The 24,580-nt window shown below is 31.6% G+C and overlaps 1 protein-coding gene across 4 annotated transcripts in view; it reads right to left on the bottom strand.

The window, feature by feature from the left end:
• The window catches only part of LOC146534784 (uncharacterized), an 81,095-nt gene that overhangs the window by 18,039 nt on the left and 38,476 nt on the right, over nucleotides 1-24,580 (bottom strand). The gene's annotated exons all lie outside the window — the stretch shown is intronic.

Raw genomic sequence — 24,580 nt, 5'->3', positions numbered from 1 at the left:
TATAACACTAGATTCCCACGTTAGCTCTACCTACTCTACTAAGCTAAAAAGAAACACCTAGCCCATATCCTGCCGTTCGCGTCAATCCAGCTAAAGTGGGGCCGCGGCACTAAATTGAATAAAATTGACCATTTACGATTAGAGAACCATCTGTTAAATAACCCTCGCAACGATGACTGATGCCTGTTGGCTTAAAATAAAATTTCGACACATGTTTCGTAATTGTAGATAAAATTGTTTATCAATATTTATATTCATATCAATATTCATTTCATTGGCCAATTATTTTATGCAAGATTTTTTTTCAGTTTCAAGTTGTATCAGTAGGGTAGGCAGAGGGTACCTAGTGATAAGACACTCCTCTCCTCACTTTTCGCTTAATTTTGGAGGTATTGAGAACATATTACTACTTCATTAATAAAGTTGCCAACATAAAAAAATAAGATCTAAGCTTTGACTTTTTACTTTCCTATAGAATAAATATATTCAAATTCAAAATATTTATTATTTAAATATTAGACTATTGTAAGTACTTTTAAATCGTCAAATGAATATATAAAAGAAAATAACTTAATTTTTCATTATATTTGTAATAGATGTTGTTACTGTGGTAAACCGAAACAAGTCAACGATGAAAGATTAGATGCCCTTAATCGAGCGGAAATAAGAAACGCTCGCGGAAATGGTGGCGTCTATGGGAAATTGATGGATAGGAATTAGGTTTACGCGGTCGTTGAGCCGTTAAATTTTACCATTTGTTTTTCTTATTATTGGTTGAAAAGTTATTTGTTGTTTGTGAAATGTATTTTATTTATTGTATTTTTTATTTATAATGATAAAGAAACTTAGACGATTAAAATTTTTAGAAAAATAGAAAATTGTATTGAAAATGCATTCATTTTGTACGAATTTTATGTCTATACAAGTAATGTATATTGCCATTAAAAGACTATTATATATTAATGACTTTGTATAAATAATAAGCCATAAAAATGGATGCGACTATACTAACACATTAATATAAAGGAATATAAGAACTTCAAGGGATCAGATAGAGATGACTGGGACATGCTAGGTTACGGCAATATAAAAAATGCAACAATGACAAAATTTACCAAATATCCTTGCCTGAAACTCGAATCGAACACTATTAATAATTGATTTACAAGAACATAAAAACCAAAAATAAATACGACATTGGAGAAAATCGAATACCAACATAAATATTACCTACCAGTAAACACATAACATAAATAACATAGACAGTAAGTAGTGCCAGATGGAATTAAATGAGAAATACGGTAAAACAACCATATCTCTTCCATAAATACTGCGAACACCACACTCGAACTTAGTAGTGTTCCAGCTAAATTTTATGTTCCTAGTTGATATTTGAATAGCCTGTACTTATTTATACTAATTTATGAGACAAAGGAGGACTTTGCAGGAATAGAATAAACATATTATATTTTGAGGTCAGTCGTGACGTTAAACAAGATAGGTTGTGGGTTCCATTCCCACTTGAGGAATAATAAAATAGTCCTAGTATCGAGGAATAGCACGGGTGGTTTAAAGTGGGGAACGGAAGTGTCCTAATGAGAACGTAGTGTCTTAATTAAGGGTTTCCAGGTTCCCTCTGCCCTGGTATGTGTGGGATAAAGTGTGGAGAATTAATATTTTATATGCGCATACCTAAATATATAAAGTTATAAGGATTCTCTTTGAAAATTATAATTAAAATGGGACGTCGATTTTAAAGCGAAATTTTTGGCACGACGCGTCGTCCATTCTGCAAAGTCGAAGTATCAATTAAAATTGTGCATAGCTCACAAAAGAGCTTAACTATGAACGAGCGAGTTTGTTTTACCTAGTTTTAGTTTATTTTATGAAATATCAGCTTAGTGTTGTGATAGTTGGTCTTCCACTAAGACTAGGTATAACGTGATTAAAAGAACGTGCTTGATAATTTTATTAGAAATTTAAGCTCACAACAAATAAATTAATAGGTATTTAATTGATTTTTAAATATTTTTACGAAATACATTAGTGAACCTATTTTTTAATTTATTTTTTGCATATTTGTTTAAGTATTAGGAAAAAGGCATTGCATTAGCTTCCCAAAATTCATATAAATAGAAACGAATTCATTTAAAAAAAGTAGGTCGTACTCATAATATTAATCTTCAACTACCCACTTGATACATATTAACGAACTCTACAACTCTCAAAAAGCAAAAATGTTCCGCTTTTAATTAGAAAGACTCCACGAAATCCAGGATAGCGTTGTGCAGTACTTTATACCCTTTAAAGTTTTTCAGTAAAACGAAATGGTAGCATCCTTTCAGGTTTTCCTTTAAAGTAACGGAAACTGAAAGGGCCGTGTAATGAGACGCGTCTGAATGGCTAATGTTGCGTTGAATGGAACGACGGACGCGGGGATGGTGGTGGTGAGTTACTGACCTCTTTTGAGTGTTGCTAGAATGGATCTATATTTTGTTATTCTATATGGAATTAGTGTTATATTATTATTTATTTTTTTTACACAAAAAAATCTAAAAAAGCTATACGTTTATCAATTATTTGATTGTCGTTATTCAATTATTTGTTTTTAAGCCAAGTCGTTTAGAGTTAGAGTTAAGAGAGTTAATTTTTTTTTCAGCTTCACGCTGTATCCCGCATGTAGCGGGGTAGGCAGAGAGCGCCTAGTGTTACGACATTCCGCTTCTCACTATCGTTGAATGAAATGCCGGATGTTGAAATTTCCGTGGAGCTAGTGACCTCCTTTACGGCTACATTCAGTTATTCTATATCAAATTAGTGTTATATTATTGTGAATGTTGTGGTTTTAATTTTAAATTGTAAGTCTAAGAATATTGGACTTTTTGCTTTTGTAATTCAATTATTTGTTTTTAAATTTAGTCGTTGAGTTAGAAAATTGATTGGAATTCTAATATTTTATTAAATTATTCGTTTAATTTATGGATTTGACAGAAACAACAGGATTTATAGTATTTCCTATATAGAATACATTATAACGAAAATTTAATAAAAGCACACTTAACCTCTTAATAACGTGCGGTTATTCTGCCAGGGATATATTATACAATGGATGTTCGATTCGGTACTTGATAATGGAATTTCTCATTTATTATTATTATTTTCTCATAATGTCTTTCTTTCCCACGGATTTTTTTTACTATACTCAGTTTTACACAAAAACCCTCCGGGGGTCCTTAAGTTTTTTACGGTTTTTCTCATTACATAAGTACTTAATTGTAAATTGAAATTGTTTATGTTCCATCTAAACATAAGCTTACTTATAATGTCAATTGAGATGTTTTACCTGTAACAATAAAAAAAACGACTATTAGCCATTGTTTAATAGCATTTCTATAAATATATAAAAATATATTCTTAAGAATGGATAGGTATTTATTTATATTGACAACAGTAATTTATTTTGTAAAATGAAGGCTGTTTCTGTTTCAGGAATAAAGACTATTTCTACTTAATTTCATTGTGTACCAGAGTAGACAACGCGCGGCGTTGAATTCTGGCAATTAACAGGCGCCTTAATTAATGTATCGAAAATTGGATAAAAAATAGAGAACAGAGTGTACTAACACTAGGACACCTCTGTCAACCCTGCTATAGGGCAAAAAGTTCAAAGCCAGTGAAGTTCATACTTGGAGTGAAAAAAAAACATTCTAATGTAGAGACGATTCATTTTTAATTTAAGGGCCATCGTAGAGTTAACACATATTTTAAATCCACCCAAGAGAGGCAAGGGGCGGTTTGGACCCCGTTTATTTGTTCCTGAATATATGTTATATGTATAATTGTATATTATGAAGATCTCATTTACTTTATCTATTCTATCTATTGTTCTATCAAGTTGGCACAGTACTTATCTAATTAAGCTTAAGAAAATTTATAATTAAGGAAGTATGAAGTGCAAGCAAAAGATAATTAAAGATTGATATCTGTTATCTAAAAGCTGCTTCCTTTCTATGTAGATTACATTGACTAAGCTCATTTAATGAGTGCAATTATTTTGGTCCATCATGGCGCAGCGGGACAGCGTTTGTCTGTCAACGTTATGGTTATGAATTCGATAACCAATCTCTCTTATCTCTCTTATCTTATAAAAACAAGAGAAAGAAAAATAAAACTAATATTAAAAACAGTATGCAAAAAGTGTAATAAACGAAAGTATTCATATTCTTTTTCATAAAAATCTAATTAAGTTACTTATAATTATTTATTTATTTCTTTGGTAGGGCTATAAAACGTTAATGGTATCCCATGGTCGCAATTATAGACAGCAAAACTTTCTTAACTTTCTAACTTTAAAAAGTTGTGAAACTATTATAGAGTAATAAGCTTTCAAAACAAATTTAAATCAGCAGCAACTAAATTCATTTCAATTGAAATTCCAGTTTTTCAAGTTGTGTAAGACGTATCTAGATATATTTTCTGGGAGTCTGGACTTTGCCTTTGATATAAGTTCAGATATGTTTGTGTTTTTTTTTTATTTTCAGGGCTAATTTATTAGAAATATTTCTGGGGTGGGCACAAGACTAATCTGGGTTGGGCGCAGCAAATTCGGCTTTCTTCTATCCCTACACCCTTGCGTAATATTATTCGAAGCAAAATAAATTAAGGTTCATTGTTGGGGAGGGGAGGGTGAGGAGTTACAACAAGCTTACGTAAGCTTACTAAGTTTTTATTTAATTTGCAATTAAAAATATATTATAATTTCTCTATTAGTTATAAAATTATATATAAATAATGCATTAAAATTCCTTTCTAATAACAAGCTTTTATTCAAAAGGTCAAGAAAAGGTTGTACTATCGAGACCCTATATGTTTTTTCATTATATTTCACAAACCAAGCCATTTCTAATAATAATAAGTGGGTTGTGCAAAAATTTGTAATCCGCCATTTTGCTACGGCGGCCATTTTGATTTACTGATTCTATAAATAGATTATAATATATAATTTCAATGTCATCAGAACTCAAGTTGAAAAAGTCAAATTTCAGCTTTCACTTTCAATTTGATCTTGAAAGACCATACACACAAAGACTTTAAAAATATACCAACAATGTTATAACGTAGGCATTTTAAACAGAAGTAAATATATAATTGTTTATTTTAAACATGCCAAATGTATAAAATAAACACGTCTACCCATTTTCTTAGACTTCTTCGAACAAGAACTAACACACACCCATTAATTTGTTATTAGAAACTAAAATTCATTCGCCTACGCCATTTTATTGTTACTAAGCTGTTACTGCGTTCATACGATGGATCTTTTGTAATTGAAACTTTAAATATATTTTAAAGTACCTAAAGTATCTAACATTAACATATCATATGAACGGTAAAGCACGGCGTTTAGTTCCGCCACTCAACATCCAATGTCTTCAGAATTCGGTGGAAAATGGGGAACAGACTGTCTTAACACTAGGTTCCCTCTGCTTACCCTGCTGTGTGCGTAAAAGAAAAAAAAATAATAGAAAAATGTAACATGTTTTTTTTTTATAAAATTCGTAACTAGATTTAAATTACTGTTACATATTTAAATTCAAAATCATAACATTAAAAAAATAATTGATGAGTTAATGTTTTTAATTTTAAGCTTAAAATAAATAGTAAAACAGAGAGAGCTGTATTGTATATTTTATCTATGGAATAATAAATATTTGCTTACTCTATGCGCATACACTCCTACTCTCGCTTGGACAGATTTATTGTTTTAAACCTTGTTTATAGGCGGGCTATTTGATACTGATAATAATAGATGCTTTCTTGTAATATTATCACATTACTTGAATTATGAATAAGATATAAAGTTCTATAGTTTATAGATTTTCTAAAATGTACATTTAAACTATCTATGCTTTTTTTTTATTTTTATAAATCAATGTTTCGAAGGGAGGCGAAATCGGTTCTCAATTTCTGTCTTTCTCAATTCAATAAGGACAAAAGTATAGCTTTTTTCCAAAAATAAAAAAAAGTTAAAAAATTCTTTATGTAAATTCTTAATAAGTAATAGAGGAGAGTTGTGGCGCAGGAGCAGAAGCGAGCGACTGTAAACGCGACAGGTTGTGGGTTCGATTCCCACTCGAAGAAATGAAATATTTATTATTTTTTGCATTAATTTGCTCTAGCGTCGAGGAAAAGTTGAGTTCCACCACTCAAAACCTCCAGAACTCGGCGGAAAATGCGAAACGGAGTGTCTTAACACTAGGTTCCCTCTATTTACACTTATTTTATTTAAACTTTATCCGAGATATTACAAAAATATAATACTAGTGATAATAATAGTGAATTTATCCCCTAAGCTAATTCAGCATTAACTCTACCAGGGACTATCCAGGCATGAGTAATCGGTACAGCACACGCAGTACTAGGGCAGCGCCTGTAATCGCATCATAGGGCATCAGCCTCCCACCCACGATGCTATCAACGCATTCCATGAGATTAGCTGCAATTGGATAAGTGCTTTATTGTTCATATAGACTAGACTAGTTGTTTATGTTTGGTTTTACTTAATTTTTAGGGTTAATTTTGCATATTAATAGATTATAAATATTACATTTTACTGTCATTAATCTTATTTGTCTTTCTTTATTTGTTGTTAGCTTTACGCGTCTATAAGAGGAGTATAGAAGGAACCTCGTGCTAAGACAATCCGTTGCCCACGCGTCGTCTAATTTCGAGACATTGTAAATTAACGAGGAACTTAACGCCGTGTTTAATTCCTTCCTGAATTCGGTATTAACATAATTTAACCTGTTGGAAAAACTCTCTGCTTTGGCCAATCACACCTTTATAAAATTTTTATTTAGCAAAATTGCAATAAAATATTTTCTTGAACTTATTTAAACTAATATAACATTTAAATGAGCTATGCACCGTTTGTCGGTGAGAGTAGCGGAAATATCATATCAACGCACCTATAAATAAGTCGCAACCGCACGTGTGGCCCAACTTTGCCGCTTACATCACTTGCTCGTATTATGTTTTTTATTTTATTTTGTAATACATACTTATATTTTTAATTGTAACTTTTAATCCTGGCCGTTCGGTTAAACATTAATTAAAAAAACCATTAAAATACAATAGTAACAATAGATTGTCGACTGTGATGGTGCCCTATATATTCATTATTCATATTCATTTCTTCGCTCTGGCGTCGATGTAAACCGCGGCGTTGAGTCCCGCTACTCAACACGCAAAGCCTCCAAAATTCGGCGAAAAATGGAAAACGGAGTGTTTCAACATTAGGTTCTCTTTACCTATCCTGCTGTATGCGAGATACAGCGTGAAGCTGATTAATTGAAAAGAATATAGTACAATGGCTAAAGCTATCCATCCATACTTAGAACCACAGTTATATAACATTACTAGCGACCCCCTTGCGGCTTCGCCCGCTTTTACTACTGGATTATTCATATAATGTATATTTGCAAAGCACTTAAGATAATGTGAAAATTAATTAAACTCTAATGCAACCCGCATTTTCGCAGTTTCAATAAGGATTTTCCAATTGTTTTACACAGCAAGGATTTTTTAGTAGGTACCGTAATTTTAAATCTGTGCTACTAATCTTTTCAAGTACTTATTAAAATATTTTTAAATGACTATTTTTAGATAGTTAAATGACTATTTTTAAATGGAAGAAATTATAAACAAAAGCCTACCTACTAATAACTACTACAAAAAATATGAAACCAAATATATCGCGCTGAAATAATACATTCAACTCCAATTATCCAATACGTGCAAACGCATCTAAATCTTCGTTGCTATGCCTCTATAGCGGGCGGGTTTTTTTTTCGAGCTTGTGGTTAATGCTGAAGAGGGTATTCTGTCCCTGATGAAAAGCAAGCACTATGTGGCTGCCTGTGAGGAAAATTAAATAGAATGCATTGGCCGGGAATCGAACCCGGGCTCGCGTGGCAGGCGAGCATTCTACCACTGAACCACCGATGACTGCTCATGACGCGCTTGTATAAGCAAAACGTCGCGGGGCGGCAAGGATGTTTTGATATTGTAACAACTTCTAAAGTACTTATTAAAATGAAAAAACAGTAAAAGACAGTTTTGATCTACATTAAATGGCCAACGTAACTAATATACTTATTTATATGCTGAGAGTAAGGGATAAGTGAAACATAGCTGATGTGTCAACAATTAAATGCGTTTTTCTCTAAAACTATTCGCAATTTCAAAATACTGTAAAAAGCAAATTTTATCTTCGTTTAACGTAGAAAATTAATAAAGTATTTTAAAGGATAAGGATTAATACCATTATGGAAAAATATCCCTCACAATAAAAAATATATTGAAATTATTATTTTTAGACAGAAATATGATCACTACACGTTATTCTTAAAAGATAAAAATATGCTCTCGCGGACTTTTTTGTAGATCTTATTAAGAGGAACAATACTCCAGTACATTATTTTCATGTAGTACTTACCATTAAAGCAGCGCATGCGCGAAAATGTCTCAACGGGTAGGACTTTAGACACATTTATCGTATTTATGTTAATTTACATAAGAATGTACAAATAATAAACTATATATAAACCTTCCCTGAGAAATACTCGACCTAATGGTGAAAACTGCATAAAAATCCGTTGGGTGGTTTAGAAGAAGAAGAGTTAGAAAGTTCAGACAGACACGAAAAGCGACTTTGTTTTATAAGATATAGGATATTATCAGATCCAATTGTCTGATAGTCACGTCGCTAACGGAATCGCAATTGTCGAGGAAGTTTCCTTTACAGGCTTTCCGTTATTTCTTGGCCAGGGATTGTTTTGACTCTATGCTTTATTTAACACTCAATTATTATGCAAAGTTCGATTTTCTCACTAGAAATAATTGATTAGTATGCTTTAAGTAAGTTTATAGTAAGAAAACACGATTGCTATTGTAGAGTAAATACTATTAAGTTGTTATATAAGTATGTCGAGATAATTACGTTTTAGAATTATAAAAGATGTTTCTTGAATATATATGACGACACTATTCTGTAATTGCTTAGGTTTCTATATAAATATAACGATAACCTTCATTACACCTTTGTATTTCTTGAAAGATACATTTTAGCTAAATTAAAAATATATTAAAATTTATTTTTATATTATATGTATTCTTAAAGCACTATATGTCGTTACAGGTGTCACTATAACAGGGCAGAGAGAAGGCGGAGAGATCACTTTATTCCCCAGACTCCGTCTATAATCTCTGCGTGTAGAAGTAGTGTGTAAAGGCACTGTAAGCACTGTAAGTTTTATTTCATGTTTTTTTTAAGGAGAGCATAATAATGATAAGAAGCAAATAATGAAATGTTTTTTTAATGAAATTCACAATAACAACTTATTCCTACGTCAAAAAATACTACAATAATTAATTATATTTAGATATACTTAATTAGTTAATTGACTTAAGTTGAATTAGTTAATCGTGAGAAAATGAACATAATATTAACCTATTTAATAATTTTATATGCAATTTTTAGAAAGAGAAGGTGAATTAAACACCATTCACTTACAAAAGAAAAATGTAGAGACCTGAATGATTGGTCACTACACCCATATCTACGAGGAAGCCATACAATAAACGTAAGCCATTTAAATTACATGGCTATTGCATACAATAGAAACTTGGAAGGCATCTTCAATTGATAAATTGAGTAAGTGTCGAGTGAATTGACTATATTAATATAATAGTATAATTCGGGACCCCTATACAATGTATTCAGACTTTACGACTTAATCTAGAGTTTGATGTGAAAATATATATAGTAAGTTGTAAGAAATGTATAAGGATTTCGACGTTACTCAATAAAGTATATGAGTTAATTGGTGACGAACGGACGGACGATTCCCTAGAAGCGTGAGTTCGAATCCCAGTACGTTTTAATTTATATACGTTTTTTTTTTAATATTTTCGTTTGCGTAGTGTAAAAATAACATTTTGGAAACTGTTAAAATAAATTATATGTTTAAAACTAAATTGAATCTATTAGTTAATTGTTATTTAAGAAAGAAAAATGATAAATGTTGTGGTAGCACCGTACCTCAAAGGGGGAAAGTGGAGAACGGAGTGTCCCAACGCTAGGTTCCCTCTACCTACCCTGTATTTGCGGGATGCAGTGTGAACTTGAATGAAAAAAAATGCTGTAAACCTGACCAATAGTTTTAAAAATCTCTTGCTATAAAGTACAAACATTCCGTTGCATTAATGACAAAATCACACGTGTATGTAAATTAGTCCTTGATTTATTATTTATGTAAGGTGTTTATAATAGCCTCATATTTTCCTGACTGACGTAACATAACTGTTTTTCTGTGGTTATAATATGGCTGGCAAAATATATTTTAGCTTCGGGTAGGCAGAGAGAAACCGGGAACGACACTAGTGTTAAGACACTTCCGTTCTTCAATTTCCGCTGAATTCTGGTTCATTGTGTGGATTGCGAAACCTCACGCCGCGCTTTGCTTCATTATCAGAGCGAGGACAAGAAAACTTTTCATTCCCCTGAATGGGTATCGAATCTACAACCGTCAACCGTCAAGCAGTTACAGTCGAATGCTTTTGCCCCTGCGCCACCACGACTATTATATAATCATTTAGTGGCGTTAAAAAAAATTGTTGGGACCTTTTCACTCGCATTTTATGTTATATGCCAAAATAAACCATAAACATTCTCCAAGTTTCTCCAAATTTTAACAAATCTTGTAAGCAAACGGTTAAAAGCCGAACAAAAATCAAAAGAGTATACAATAAACTAGCACATTTTTGTGTTTATTTTCGGACCTTCTTAAGTGCGTTAAGTAGCACGGTTCCCACATTTAGTATAGAATAAATAAACATTGACATTATTTACTCAAATACTACTGAGTATACTACACTGAGTCAAGGATGTGAAATGAATTCTTCACATTTAAATATTTTCTCACGATTAAAAAAGTGTATATAAAAAAATCGTTTTTACTGTACTTCATTTAAATTGTACATTTTATATGAGAAAGATATAGATTTTTGGGCCGTGGTGCTCTCCTAGATAACACGTATTGTCACTTATGGAGAGTTAAGACATATTGAGTAGAGATTTTTCATAAAAATGGGGAATATTAAAGGAAATAAACCATAAATTTACAATAGTAAATTACCAAAATATTAAAAGTCAAGAATGAGTCAATGAGAAAATCATTATGAATACAGTTGTAACATACATACAAAAATACATAATATGTATATATATATATTATAGAGTAAAACGCCAACAAAATTTATGTTTTGCTATAAAATAATGTATTACACCCGCTCCATTGACGTTTGTTATTAAAGTAAGTGACAGTATGAGGCCGACGATAATGTTCGTACATGACACCTTTTTCCTTTGCGGATACTAAAAGTATACCGTTTAGATAATAATTGTACGTAAAACCATTTTAAAACTGTATAATTATTATTTTTATCCGCTTCACGTTGTATCCCGCATGTAACAGGTTAGGCAGAGGGAGCCTAGTGTCAAGACGTTCCGCTCTCCACCTTCCGCCGGATGAGGCATTGCGTGTTGAGAGAGTTAAGTTACTAGAGCTAGGAAATGAAAATATTAATAAATAATAATTTAATCTCCGAAATCGAACCCCCAACCGTCGCGTTGTCAGTCAAACATTTGCGCCACTGCCCCTTCTTATCAATACATATCTATATATATAAAAGGACTTGTCCTCACTGACTGAGGTAAGACGCACGCACAGCCGTAACCGCTGTGCGTAGAAACGTGAAATTTGGACAGATGTTTACTTTCGTAATCTGGACATCCACTAAGAAGGGGTTTTGAAAAATTTTTACCCTAAAGGGGTGAAATAGGGGTTCAAAGTTTGTATGGAAAAAAATTAAAATCGGCACCGATTTTTATAAAATTTAAAATTTAGATTTTTAAAAGTATTTAATTGAACACATATTTCATCGTTTTCTAGAATTCTCCCCCTAAGGGTGCAAATAAGGGGTTGAAAGTTTGTATGGAAAAATCTTTAAAACGCCACCGATTATTATAATTTTTTTTATTTAGACTCTTAAAAATATTTAATTAAACATGTGTATCATGAATTTCTAGAATTCACCCCTTAGGCGTGCAAATAAGGGGTTGAAAGTTTGTATGGAAAAATCTTTAAATCGCCACCGATTTTTATAAAATGTGAAATTTAGACTCTTAAAAATATTTCATTGAACACATGTTTCGTGGTTTTTTAGAATTCACCCCTAATAATACGCAAGCGAAGCTGCGCGCGTCCGCTAGTATATCTATAAAGGATTAGCATCTAACTTAACTTATATATGCTCTTTTCTATCTACTATATATAATAAGTAAAATATATTTTTCAGTTAGTACATATCACAATTGATTAGTGCATAAACACTATATATTTACATAACGAAACGCCAGCCAAGGTGAGCATCTTCACTGATCTTTGGCATGTGTTTACTTGTCTATGTTTTATTAAGGAAGCTTGTTTGTTTTAGCACATATTTTTGAAATCACGTATTTGCTATTGCTAAACAACCTAACTATATGAAATTACAGAACGATATAAAAAAAACCTCAATTACAACATTTGTTCATTTATCATGGTCCAGGTTAAGCGAGAACTGAATTACCATTCAACTCTACTGCGTTTTAGCTTCACAAATTCCCAATCCTCTTGTTTAACGTATTTAGACACCGAAGCCCGCAATCAAATCGATAGTTTACGATTTCGAAATCGAAACAAAATCGATTTCATTCGACAACGCCGGTAATTCGATGCGTTCAGAAATAGATTCTGGAACATTTGCGGTTGTAGCGACGCACTCGTACTTATTACAGTAAAGGTATATACTATATACGTTTCGAATGGGTGTTTGTATTGTCTATTAAAAGCTTCTTAGATTTGAGGTAAATTATTCTATTTTTGTATGTCAGACTCTCCTCCTCTCCTACTCTTCCTGGCGTTAATCTCGGCTATTCCTACTTAATCTACTCAACTTTGTAAGGTCTTTAGTGGAGGTTCCTTTTTAAGGTCAGTTGTGGCGCAGTAAGTTATGGGGTCAATTGAAATGAAATATTTAATATTTATTAATATTAATATTAATAATTTTCTCGCTCTAATAAAGAAGTAAACCGCGGCTGCTTAAATTCTTCTTCTTTTCCATTCAATAATTCTGCCTCCAAAGTCGGGAACGGAGGTGTCTAAATGGGAGCTATGTGCGGGATACAGCGTGTATCTAAAAAAATGTAAATTTAAAAGAAAATAGCAATAAACTTTTAAATTACATTCCTGGTAACTTGCATGGATAAGTATTCGATAGTTTAGGAGGTAGAATAATAACTAAACAACTAACAGTATTTCGAAACTATCTTTAGTCATCATAGCTTTGGTAAATGAAAGATGTTTAAGGTTTATAGTTCGCCGACGCAAGCTGAAGTTTAATTATGTATGAAATTGCAACTTGCCTTCGATTTCTAAGCTCGCCTACAAAACATATATACATATAAACTTACATATATTTTAGGACATATTGTATATGAAATATTAAATACTAATCGGACAAGAAAATCTTTCTTTAAAATTCAAGAATACAATAATAGATCCATACCATACAGATTCATATTTCTTGTTAAAATTGTATTTCGTTAATACTATTTTTTTATAATTACATTTGTATTTAGATAACACTGAAATCGTGATAAAATTGCAATAAAAAACGTAAATTATTAGTTTAAAACTACTTATAAAATTCCATTTAGTTCGTTCTCACTTTCACTTTTAACTTGAAAGCATATTCAAATAATAACATAATATAATAATAGAAATAGATTTACAGTAACTTTCGTGGAAAAAAGAACAAGCAAAAAAAAGTAATAATGACAACATTCACTCTTTCATAGCACAAAAACTTTCAAATGACATCGCGAAGCTTTACAAATAAAAGCTTAAGTAGCTTTCAAGCACGATGTACCCACAGACAGGACAACATGGACTAGGACTTACAGCTGTTTTTTTTAATTTACACAGTATTTAAACATTTGTTAATAGTATTTTTTTTTGGCAAAGGGAACCTAGTGTTAAAACACTCCGATCCAATTAAGACACTTCCGTTCCCCCCTTTTCCCCGAATTCTCAAGGCGTTTTGTGTTTAATAGCAGAATTCAAAAAAATTCAAGAAATTAAAATGCTTAATATTTCATTCCCCGAGTGGGGAACGAACCCGCAACCGTCAAGTTTACAGTCACGTTAGTGATCTCAAAATAGCATAGTTGAATTTACTATTTGAACAATGGTATTTTTTAACAAGAATAAAATGATATTTTGCTATAAGTAATTTTCTATGTGTTTATACGTTTTAGTTCCATTTTTCTAGTTATCATAATTTTTCTCTAATATTTTTTAATTGTTCGAAACGATAATAAGTTTGTATGACTACATGCATTTTTGTTTCTACTGTGTTTTGCTGTATTTACACGTAGTTCTACAATAAAGAATCTTACACTCCATTTAACTCTATATTTCAATTTCAATATCATATGGAACATCGAAAATTCAATACTATAATAACACCAGAATTCGGATTTAGGTTCCCAGGTTCCCTTTGTCTACATACGCGATACGGGGTGAAGCTAAAAAACTCATACAAATAACATTTTAGTGTCCCTTCCAGCGCCACATGCTCGTCGCTACGGGCAAGATCAAAGAGGGTCGGTACGCATATGCACACAATAAAATTACTTGCTCTGAAGTCCGCTCTAGTGGTCACTGGTCGAGTGAAAAAGGTTCCGTGGTGGGGAAATGTTTACATCGTTGTTATTGGAGAAAACAAATTTAGATGAACGTATTTTTGTTTTTATATATAAGTATACCTAACATCTTTGTAACCCAGTAGTCTAGAATGATAAATTAAAATTATTTATAGTATAAGTATCCGTTGCAAGTGATTGCCACTAAGCTAAAGTTCTAAAATCGGAAGAAATTAAAAATTTATTGCTTTTGTAAGTCATTGTAACAGGATGCATCTTTAATTCAATGCAATTTATTTATTTCGGAGTTTCTCACTCTATTTAACATATTTGAAATATATAAAAATAACAAATAAACATACTATAAAATGGAATGCATTTAGATATTAATGATATATGTAGATAATCTGTACGGAAATGCCGAAATGTACACGGCAAATGTGGAATGCGGCGTTCCAGTACTATTTCTGGATGAACGCGGAACTCAATGGTGCGCAAGCGCCGATTAGACCATATTCCTTTTTCAAATCTTGAAATATGGCCGCCGCAACGAGCGCAATATGGCCGTTTGACAGATTAAACCTTCCCGCCTTCGCGAACGTCATGTTTAATTTAGCTTGTTAATGTAAGTCTATTCTATTTGGATTATTCAATTTAGACGTACATATGTTTTCCTTTTGTTAAAATATTTTACGATAACAAATTTGTACATAGCTTTGTTTTAATGATAGAATTTTATACAATTTTAAAACTTTTGTTGATGCTTTTTACAATCGAAGTGCTTTTTTATAAAATAGCTAATAATAATAGCATCTTCTCGATAGTTCGTTCAATACTATTTTTTTATGAATTTAATGCAATTAGAAAGTTAACATTTATTTATAAATAAACTAAAAGTTCGTTTATCGTTTGAGTGAATTTGAAAAACGGTTTAAGCTGCGGTTTACTGTAAAAAATGCAACGTATTCTTTCTTTGCCTTTATTCCAAGATGTTAACAAAAGATTTTATTGTCTGCCGAGATACCTACCAAATATGCTCATTTTTAAACTTTTGGCGTTATATATTTTTCATGAAAATAATAAATGTTTTAATTTAATATTATTGTGAACGCTATTTAAATCTACAATATATTCTATCTATAGGCTCTACAATATATTTAAATATACATATATATAAGCGAAGCTTGGGTTTTTTACTAGTATGTACTATAAACGAAATAGCTCTCTAGAAAATACGGCCACATTTTATACGTAATATCGACAAAGCATAGCAAAGGTCCAGGATAAACAAACGGAGTTTTCCGATACAAGGGGTGATTTCATTTCCCTTGGAGCCGGGCCAATGAATGTTGTGTGTGATTTATCAAAGGGAATGTCTACCAACTTACTTTTGCATAGCCACAGAGAGGAAAATTCAAATGTTTTATGAAAAATTTAGTACGTAAACAAAAATTCTTTATGGTTTCTACTCTAAAAGATTTTTCTAGCTTAAAGATTTTTTGTTTTAGGTTCACGCTCTATAACGAACGGATAAGAACAACTATTTACTATAGAATAATTCATCTCGTGTTGGTGTTTAATTAAAATACAATTAGACACCTTCAAATAAACAGATTAACCTATTAACCTCGATTCAGTACATCAATGAGTTGACGATGACGGAATGGTTGGTTAATCAAATATTCTGAATGTGGTTAGTCCTCAATGTTAACTAGCATTTGCCTACCATTTAGTCCATGAATCATGAATTTGGGATTAGAGGAAAAAAAGGATATGAAGGATAGAAAATGAAGAACGCAGTGTATCAACACTAGGCGCCGCCTGCCTACCCTGCCACATATGGGATACAGCGTAAAGCCAAAAAAACTATGGAAGCCTGAAAATAAAATTTGTTAGACAAAAATTACAAATACCTACAATATCTCTATTTTCTCTGTCTTAGTAATCACGTAAAACTATTCAGAAAAAAATATAAGCCTGAAAGCACTCTACATTTTAGCAAATCCTTTGATGTAAGGAATGAAACGACTCTATCGTGAATCTCGATGCAGATTTAAAGTACGGTGCTGGCGACGTTGGTACGTTGCCAACGTCCTGCCATTAAAATTTAATGAGCTTGTCAAATTTCATATGAATTTTCATAGATGCTTATGTATTTCTACTTTGTAAGGAATTCTTCCTGGTTTGCCAAATTATTATACAATGTTAATTAAGTTCTTCTTCTTCCTGGCATTAATCCCGGCTATTATCAGGGTCTGCCTTCCTACTCAAACTACTCCACTTTGCACGGTCTTTTGCTTAAATTAAGTTATTATGTTTCTTTAAATTGATTATTGAATATAATTCTTATAATCTTTTAAAGCGAAAACTTATAATATTACAAGGAATTATACTTAGTAGATACTGTAAAATTCAAAGAAGTGAACGAGGTGACCTGAAAACGTGCGTAGAGCCGGTGCCCACTTGTATAGCTTCTGTGCAACGTCCATATACCAGTGATTGACACAAGATTTAATCTTGTTTTACACAGCTATTGCAATTACGCGTAAGTTGTAGATAAAGCAATTAGACTTATTTACTTATTTACTCTTTTATCCAGTTTCTTAGTAAGCCCTGAGATTAGTATTGTAAATAACTTTAATTGTATACTGTTATAAAAACGTGGTGCGACTGTCTCTTTAGAATTGTAATTTGTATTAAAATAATATCTTTAAAAAGGTTGTTTTAGAACATTTTTCCTTATTTTTGAAACATTGCAAAATAAATATTAGCACTATTTACATTTAAGTATCTCGTTTGCCTTTGAAAATATTGAATAACTCTAGCTGTTAAAACTACTTCTAAGAATGCAAATAGTAATTCAATTTAATTTCTCGAGAATCGTCTACTTGTTTTAATAAGCGTAACTCGATCCTCTAGCGCTGGCGTTTAGCTACTTCGTACTTGGTAAACATAAATTAATGAGATAATAACAGTTAAATTGTTTTCATTGTATATTTTGTCCTTTTATTAGGGTTTCTTGGAAGTTTAAACGGAACCCTAATAGGATCACTCTTTTGTTCGTCTATCTGTCTTGCAAGACCGTTCAAAAATCTATAGGATACTAGTATTATGAAATTTGACACGAAGTGAGACAGGAAATAAATTATTATAATCATATATTTGTAGTTAATTTCATACAAAATGAAAACATATTCTCGCAAACTTAAGATTATCAATTTTAGCAAGCTTCGGTGTGCAAGTCTCGACTGACGTTTAACCGGCTTTTCTTTTGATTCTTTTAATTACAATTTAAAATTTCAGTGTTTTTTAAATGTCAGAGTTTATAATAAGACAGGTGTTTTAACTTGTTCTTAATTGGCATCTCTAAACAAAAACTGGAGCTGCCCAACCAGAATTGAAAATGTCTCGAGCTCCATTGATAAAATATTTGTCTTTAAATTTACAGCCTTAAGTTTACTTCTTATTATTTATGCTTTTTTTTACTTCGCTTCTACCGCTAATTAAGATAAATAATGCTATATTTGAAATTAATGAAAATTGGGAAATTTCTGGGAACTTAGTGTTAACACAATCCCGTTTCCCACTTTCTGCGGAATTCGTTGGGCATAACATGTTGGGTGAGAGAACTCAGTTTAGCACCGTTACAAAAGCGAAGAAATGAAAACTTAGAATAATGCAATATCAATTTTAACGGATCCCGAATTTCTTTTTTATGCGTGGGAATGAGTTGAAATTTGTATGAAATTTGAATGTGTACACAAAGAGTGTTCCATTTCTTCTTAAAAATTAAAACATTATTTACTTTTTATTATTATAATATTATTATTAACTAGCGACCCCCTTGCGGCTTCGCCCGCTTTTACTACTGGATTATTCATATAATGTATGTTTACAAAGCACTTAAGATAATGTGAAAATTAATTAAACCCTAATGCAACCCGCATTTTCGTAGTTTCAATAAGGAGTTACCAAATGTTTTACACAGCAAGGATTTTTTAGTAGGTACCGTAATTTTAAATCTGTGCTACTAATCTTTTCAAGTACTTATGAAAATATCTTTAAATGACTATTTTTAGATAGTTAAATGACTATTTTTAAACGGAAGAAATTATAAACAAAAGCCTACCTACTAACAACTACTACAAAAAATATGAAACCAAATATATCGCGCTGAAATAATACATTCAACTCCAATTATCCAATACGTGCAAACGCATCTAAATCTTCGTTGCTATAAAGGCAGGCGGGTTTTTTTTTCGAGCTTGTGGTTAATGCTGAAGAGGGTATTCTGTCCCTGATGAAAAGCAAGCACTACGTGGCTGCCTGTGAGGAAAATTAAATAGAATGCATCGGCCGGGAATCGAACCCGGGCCCGCGTGGCAGGCGAGCATTCTACCACTGAACCACCGATGACTGCTCATGACGCGCTTGTATAAGCAAAACGTGGCGGGGCGCGTTTCGCAGCAATGATTTTTTGATATTGTAACAATTTCTAAAGTACTTATTAAAATGAAAAAACAGTAAAAGACAGTTTTGATCTACATTAAATGGCCAACGTAACTAATATACTTATTTATATGCTGAGAGTAAGGGATAAGTAAAACTTGAGTCGGCACAGCTGATGTGTCAACGGCGTGATGTGTCAACAATTAAATGCGTTTTTCTCTAATACTATTCGCAATTTCGAAATAGTGTAAAAAGCAAATTTTATCTTCGTTTAACGAAAATTAATAAAGTATTTTAAAGGATAAGGATTAATACCATTATGGAAAAATATCCCTCACAATAAAAAATATCTTGAAATTACTATTTTTAGACAGAAATATGATCACTACACGTTATCCTTAAAAGATAAAAATATGCTCTCGCGGACTTTTTTGTAGATCTTATTAAGAGGAACAATACTCCAGTACATTTTTTCCTGTAGTACTTACCATTAAAGCAGCGCATGCGCGAAAGTGTCTCAACGGGTAGGACTTTAGACACATTTATCGTATTTATGTTAATTTACATAAGAATGTACAAATAATAAACTATATATAAACCTTCCCTGAAAAATACTCGACCTAATGGTGAAAACCGCATAAAAATCCGTTGGGTGGTTTAGAAGAAGAAGAGTTAGAAAGTTCAGACAGACACGAAAAGCGACTTTGTTTTATAAGATATAGGATAAATAAATAAATAATTGGTATTATTAATATAAATAAATTGAACATAAATATCGATGTATTGAGAATGTATAATGCAATTTATAATAATAAATAAACATCATGGTGGTCCACGCAAGAACCTTGACACCAATGGCTGTTTATTTATTGCTAGACAAGTTTCTCTTTTATTATAATGAGACTCTCTAACTGCATTTCATTGTTAATAGAAGATAAATTAAAATATTAATCAATATTTTATTTTCACATACAGACAGACAGACATATGGAAAACATACAGACTCGTCTATAATAAATAAACCATAACCAAATATTTGTATATAGCGTACGTACGCCATATAGCGTTATACTAATACCATACGCATTTTATTTTTTTTTTTATTTTTGTCTGTTTGTCTGTACGTTTGTTCACGCTAATCTCAGAAATGAAATTCGTATTAGCCGACTTTAATATGTCACGTTTTTCAGACCAAAAAATAAAGTGTCATATATAAAATACCTTTTATTCATAACTTTTGAGACACAAAGATATTACTTGTTCGCAATAAGCTGCTTAAGAACAGATGATCGAACTCGAATCATCCTACGATTTTATCGAGTAGAGATTAGCTGGAGTACAACTTGAACGATCTCAAATATGGACTACTTCTTGTGAGAGTCAAATATAAGATTGTAAGTTAGCATTTGAAATTCTGAAAGAAATTATATTATATTTAGATTTTATATAGAAATAGTAAAAGTAAGGAGGAGAAGGTTTCTTTTGTATAGAAATTTATGTGAAATTGTTCACACTCTCTCGAAAAACCAAAAATATAAAGCTTCATTTACGTTGCAGTTCATTTGAATAGAATAAAAACATTAGAGGAAGGAATATCGTTTTGAAATGATACGTACGTTCGTGTTTGCCAAAAATACCCTGAGATCCGGCCGTTGAATCCTGCATATACGAGTTTTCTTAATTAAACCTATATTAATGAATAATACATGATTAGTAGAACAGATTACACCTGGGTTGCCTGGAAGAATCTTTGCGGCAGGAATTTTCCAGGCAACCCTGTTTTATAGTGTTCAGAAAAAAATAAGCTTTAATTTGATATATAATTCATTAAAAAAACACATGAGTGCAAATTATTAACATTTAGTGTCATGTTTAAACCAGGCAACCCTAGACTTGCGGCAGACTGAGAGCTGGCAACCCTTAATTTTCCAATTCCTTATGCGATTATCTTTCAAATGATGTGCGATTTATATAAAAAACGTATAGGTGCCATTTTCTCCAAAAACGAGTTACGAAAAAATGTAATTAAAGGTGATTGCGGCAAGATTCTTCCAGGCAACCCAGGTGTAATCTGTTCTACTAATCATGTATTATTCATTAATATAGGTTTAATTAAGAAAACTCGTATATGCAGGATTCAACGGCCGGATCCCAGTCTAAAAGTCGTTTAAAGCTTACAAAAGAAGTAGGTAAAATGCAGATCTGGTGTTCACTAAACAGGCATAAAACTCAAGCTTGGTTGCAATATTATTTTTAAAATTTATATCTTACAATTAATTTATTTTAGCTTCATGCTGTAACCCCCATATAAAGAGGAGGTAGGGGAGTCTTGAATTAAAATACTTCCACAAACATATTTTTTATGTTGGTATAATATTACTAACATTGGTATAAAACGATCATGTATTAATTAAAATACACGAAATATATTAGGCTTAACTCAAATTAAAATAAATTTTGACACCCCTAAAAAGATGCAAAGTTTAAAGGTAAGAGATAATTATAAAGAAACCATTTTACATAACAAAATCAAAGGAGATAAAGCGCGTTGTTAATCGGAGCGATCATTTCTATTTCCAGATATAGGTCACCGGAGGCTTGGAGGCTGCTTCGTGCCTCCGCTGATGGTGCTTCACGTCTCGCGAGGTAGAAAAAAATTAAAACTTAGCCTCATGTAGCAGTTGTGTGAGATTTCATGTGAAAGTTGTCTTTGTGAAAGATTTGAAATTTTGATATAAAATTTTGCGTCATTTTTTTTATTTTATTTTTAAAAGTAATCAAATTTTTTGTATTGTTTTCATATAACTTTGCTAGGAAACAAATCAGATATGGAGTATATCTGCATACCTACAATCGATAAAAAATGAGACTATGTATGAGAATCTCCTTTAATTTTACAATACTCAAAAAAAAAAAACATATCCCTGCTACTGCACTTACTAATATTATAAATCTGAGGAATTTGTTTATTTGAACACGCTAATCTCAGTAACTAGTGGTGAAGATTGAAAAAACAGTTTGTTATGGATGGTCTTCTGGTTGGATTTTCGATAAACAGAAACGAACGAACGAGCTGGCTTCATTACTATTTCTATGTAGATACGATAACGAGTAGATATTTTCATTTGGCCTCGCGGGCGAAGCCGTAGACAAAATCTAGTCTTATATATAAAGACAATATACGAATACAATCTATACAGATTAGACACATCTCAGGTCACGTACACTGTTAAGTTGTAATAATAAACTTAAATTAGAATGTAGATTAAAACTGATTTCCAGACAAGCGTGTTTTATTTATTTACATTACAGAACCCATTACACTCTAATGGTTCCTAAGCGCGACGTGCGTCTCGTCAAATATTATTGTTACACATTATTTTGATGTTTAGAAGTTGTTGTTATTTATGTTAATAAATGAAGTTAATAAGATTCAAAGAAAAAGTTCACTTCATATAAATAATTTGGCATAGAAAATTATAGATACCTATAATATAATTTAGCTTTTTCCACCTAGAAGTTTTGAAAGACACTAACATCAACACACTCTTTGTCTAATCAAAGTAGGGAAATTAAAATATTCAATTTCCAGTATTAAAATTAAATTTAAAACCATCGCTTTCGTACTCCGACGCTGCTCTACTATGCTAGGAGGCTTCAAGCAAAATGTTCAACATTGAATGCTTGATATATTGCATTTATAATGGTGTCACTTAACTAACAATGCATTATTATTCAAAACGTGAACTATATAATAAAAAATTCAAATCAATCAACTGTTAAGTTAGATGCATACAAATTCACTAATCAACAATTAAATAAAACATTGTATACTTGTGTTCATTTGTAAATCTATCGTATAAAATTACGAGCGTACCATAGAATATAAAATTCGGAGAATAGTTGTCCTTTATACTAAGAAATCCCTTGGATCAGCCGTGGCGCGGTGGCATAAGTGTGCGTCTGTAAAGGTTATGGGTTCGATTTCATTTACTCAATGCCTCTAGAATTTAGCGGAAAGTGGGGACGGAAGAGGTTTAATAGGGATGGTTCCCAGGTTCCCTCTGCTTACTCAGCTATGTGCTGGCTGAAATAAAAAAACTTTCTCCTGAACGTCGTAAGAAATTAATTTCATTATACCAGGAGGTTACAATTTAGAATTATGTATGCCGTAAAGTCGCGTTGGTTTTTTATATATATTGTTTGATACTAAACTTCAATTCACAAACAAGGAATATCCGGTCTTGTACGTCGCCATAGCGGACATCCGTCATTTTAGTTCAAAGCGCGAATATGGCTAGGAAATTTGATTATATGAATTAATTAAAGACAAGTAACAATTTAAAACCCTTCACTTACTTCAATGCCTAAATGTAAATAATGAAATGTTAATTCTATCTGAAATACTGAAATATGCATTATATGACATACATTCCGTAAAACATATATAAAAAGAAATATACTATAAGTTGTGAGCAAAAGCTACTGAGTACGATGTCGGCACCGCTTAAAGAGAAAATGTTAGAATGCCTCGTTATTTCTTAGGGCAAGGTCGCAAAGATTGATTCAGAGCTAACCGGTTGTAATAGATGATGGTGATGGCAAATGCTGACCGCCAGAGCACGTAGAAGTAGAAAGTTTTGCAATATTAGTTAGCATTCATCAATATTTAAACTTGTAATTTGTTTTTTCAGTAACAAAATATTAATTATTTCTTTTTCTTATTTATTTTAATTATATTATTATATATTTTTCATTTTCATCATTTTCTTTTATTTAGTGTAAAAAAATATGTTATATATAAAACCTCTTGTTACATTCACCCGATCCTCCTCTATAATTTTTAGAAAAAGAATAATGTAAATTCCACGGTAAATACGATGTAAAAACTTATTTTTCTTGTTTTTATTTTTTAATATATTTTTTTTATTAATTACAATAATTGTAAGTAATTAATAGTAAGCAAATTGCATATATTATATCGATATTATTGGCAAAAAATAATTTTAAAACTATAATTCGCAACGATCTAAGCTCTTCCCATAACTCTATCTTTTATCTTCTTTTATCTAAATTACTAGTTTATAGAGGAAGAAGTATTAAATATGACATATAGATACTCTTTTAGTTGTTGTTTTACTAAATGTTATAATCGTCATCGTTGGCCTTATTCTAACTTTAAGATCTCTAAGTAAAAATAAACAAAATAGTACTATAAATATTTTTTAAAAAATTCCACCTATTTTCATTTACAAACGACGTTTATAATAACAGATATTGTGCAGTCAGAAGCAATCAGCATAGATTAGGGGAATTTCCACA

Source organism: Heliconius melpomene, chromosome 11, assembly GCF_056956725.1.
Source record: "Heliconius melpomene rosina isolate 202511_hmr_F chromosome 11, ASM5695672v1, whole genome shotgun sequence".
NCBI classification, from domain to species: domain Eukaryota; kingdom Metazoa; phylum Arthropoda; class Insecta; order Lepidoptera; family Nymphalidae; genus Heliconius; species Heliconius melpomene.
Note: the sequence above shows the minus strand (reverse complement) of the source record. Positions and strands in the feature narration are given on the sequence as shown.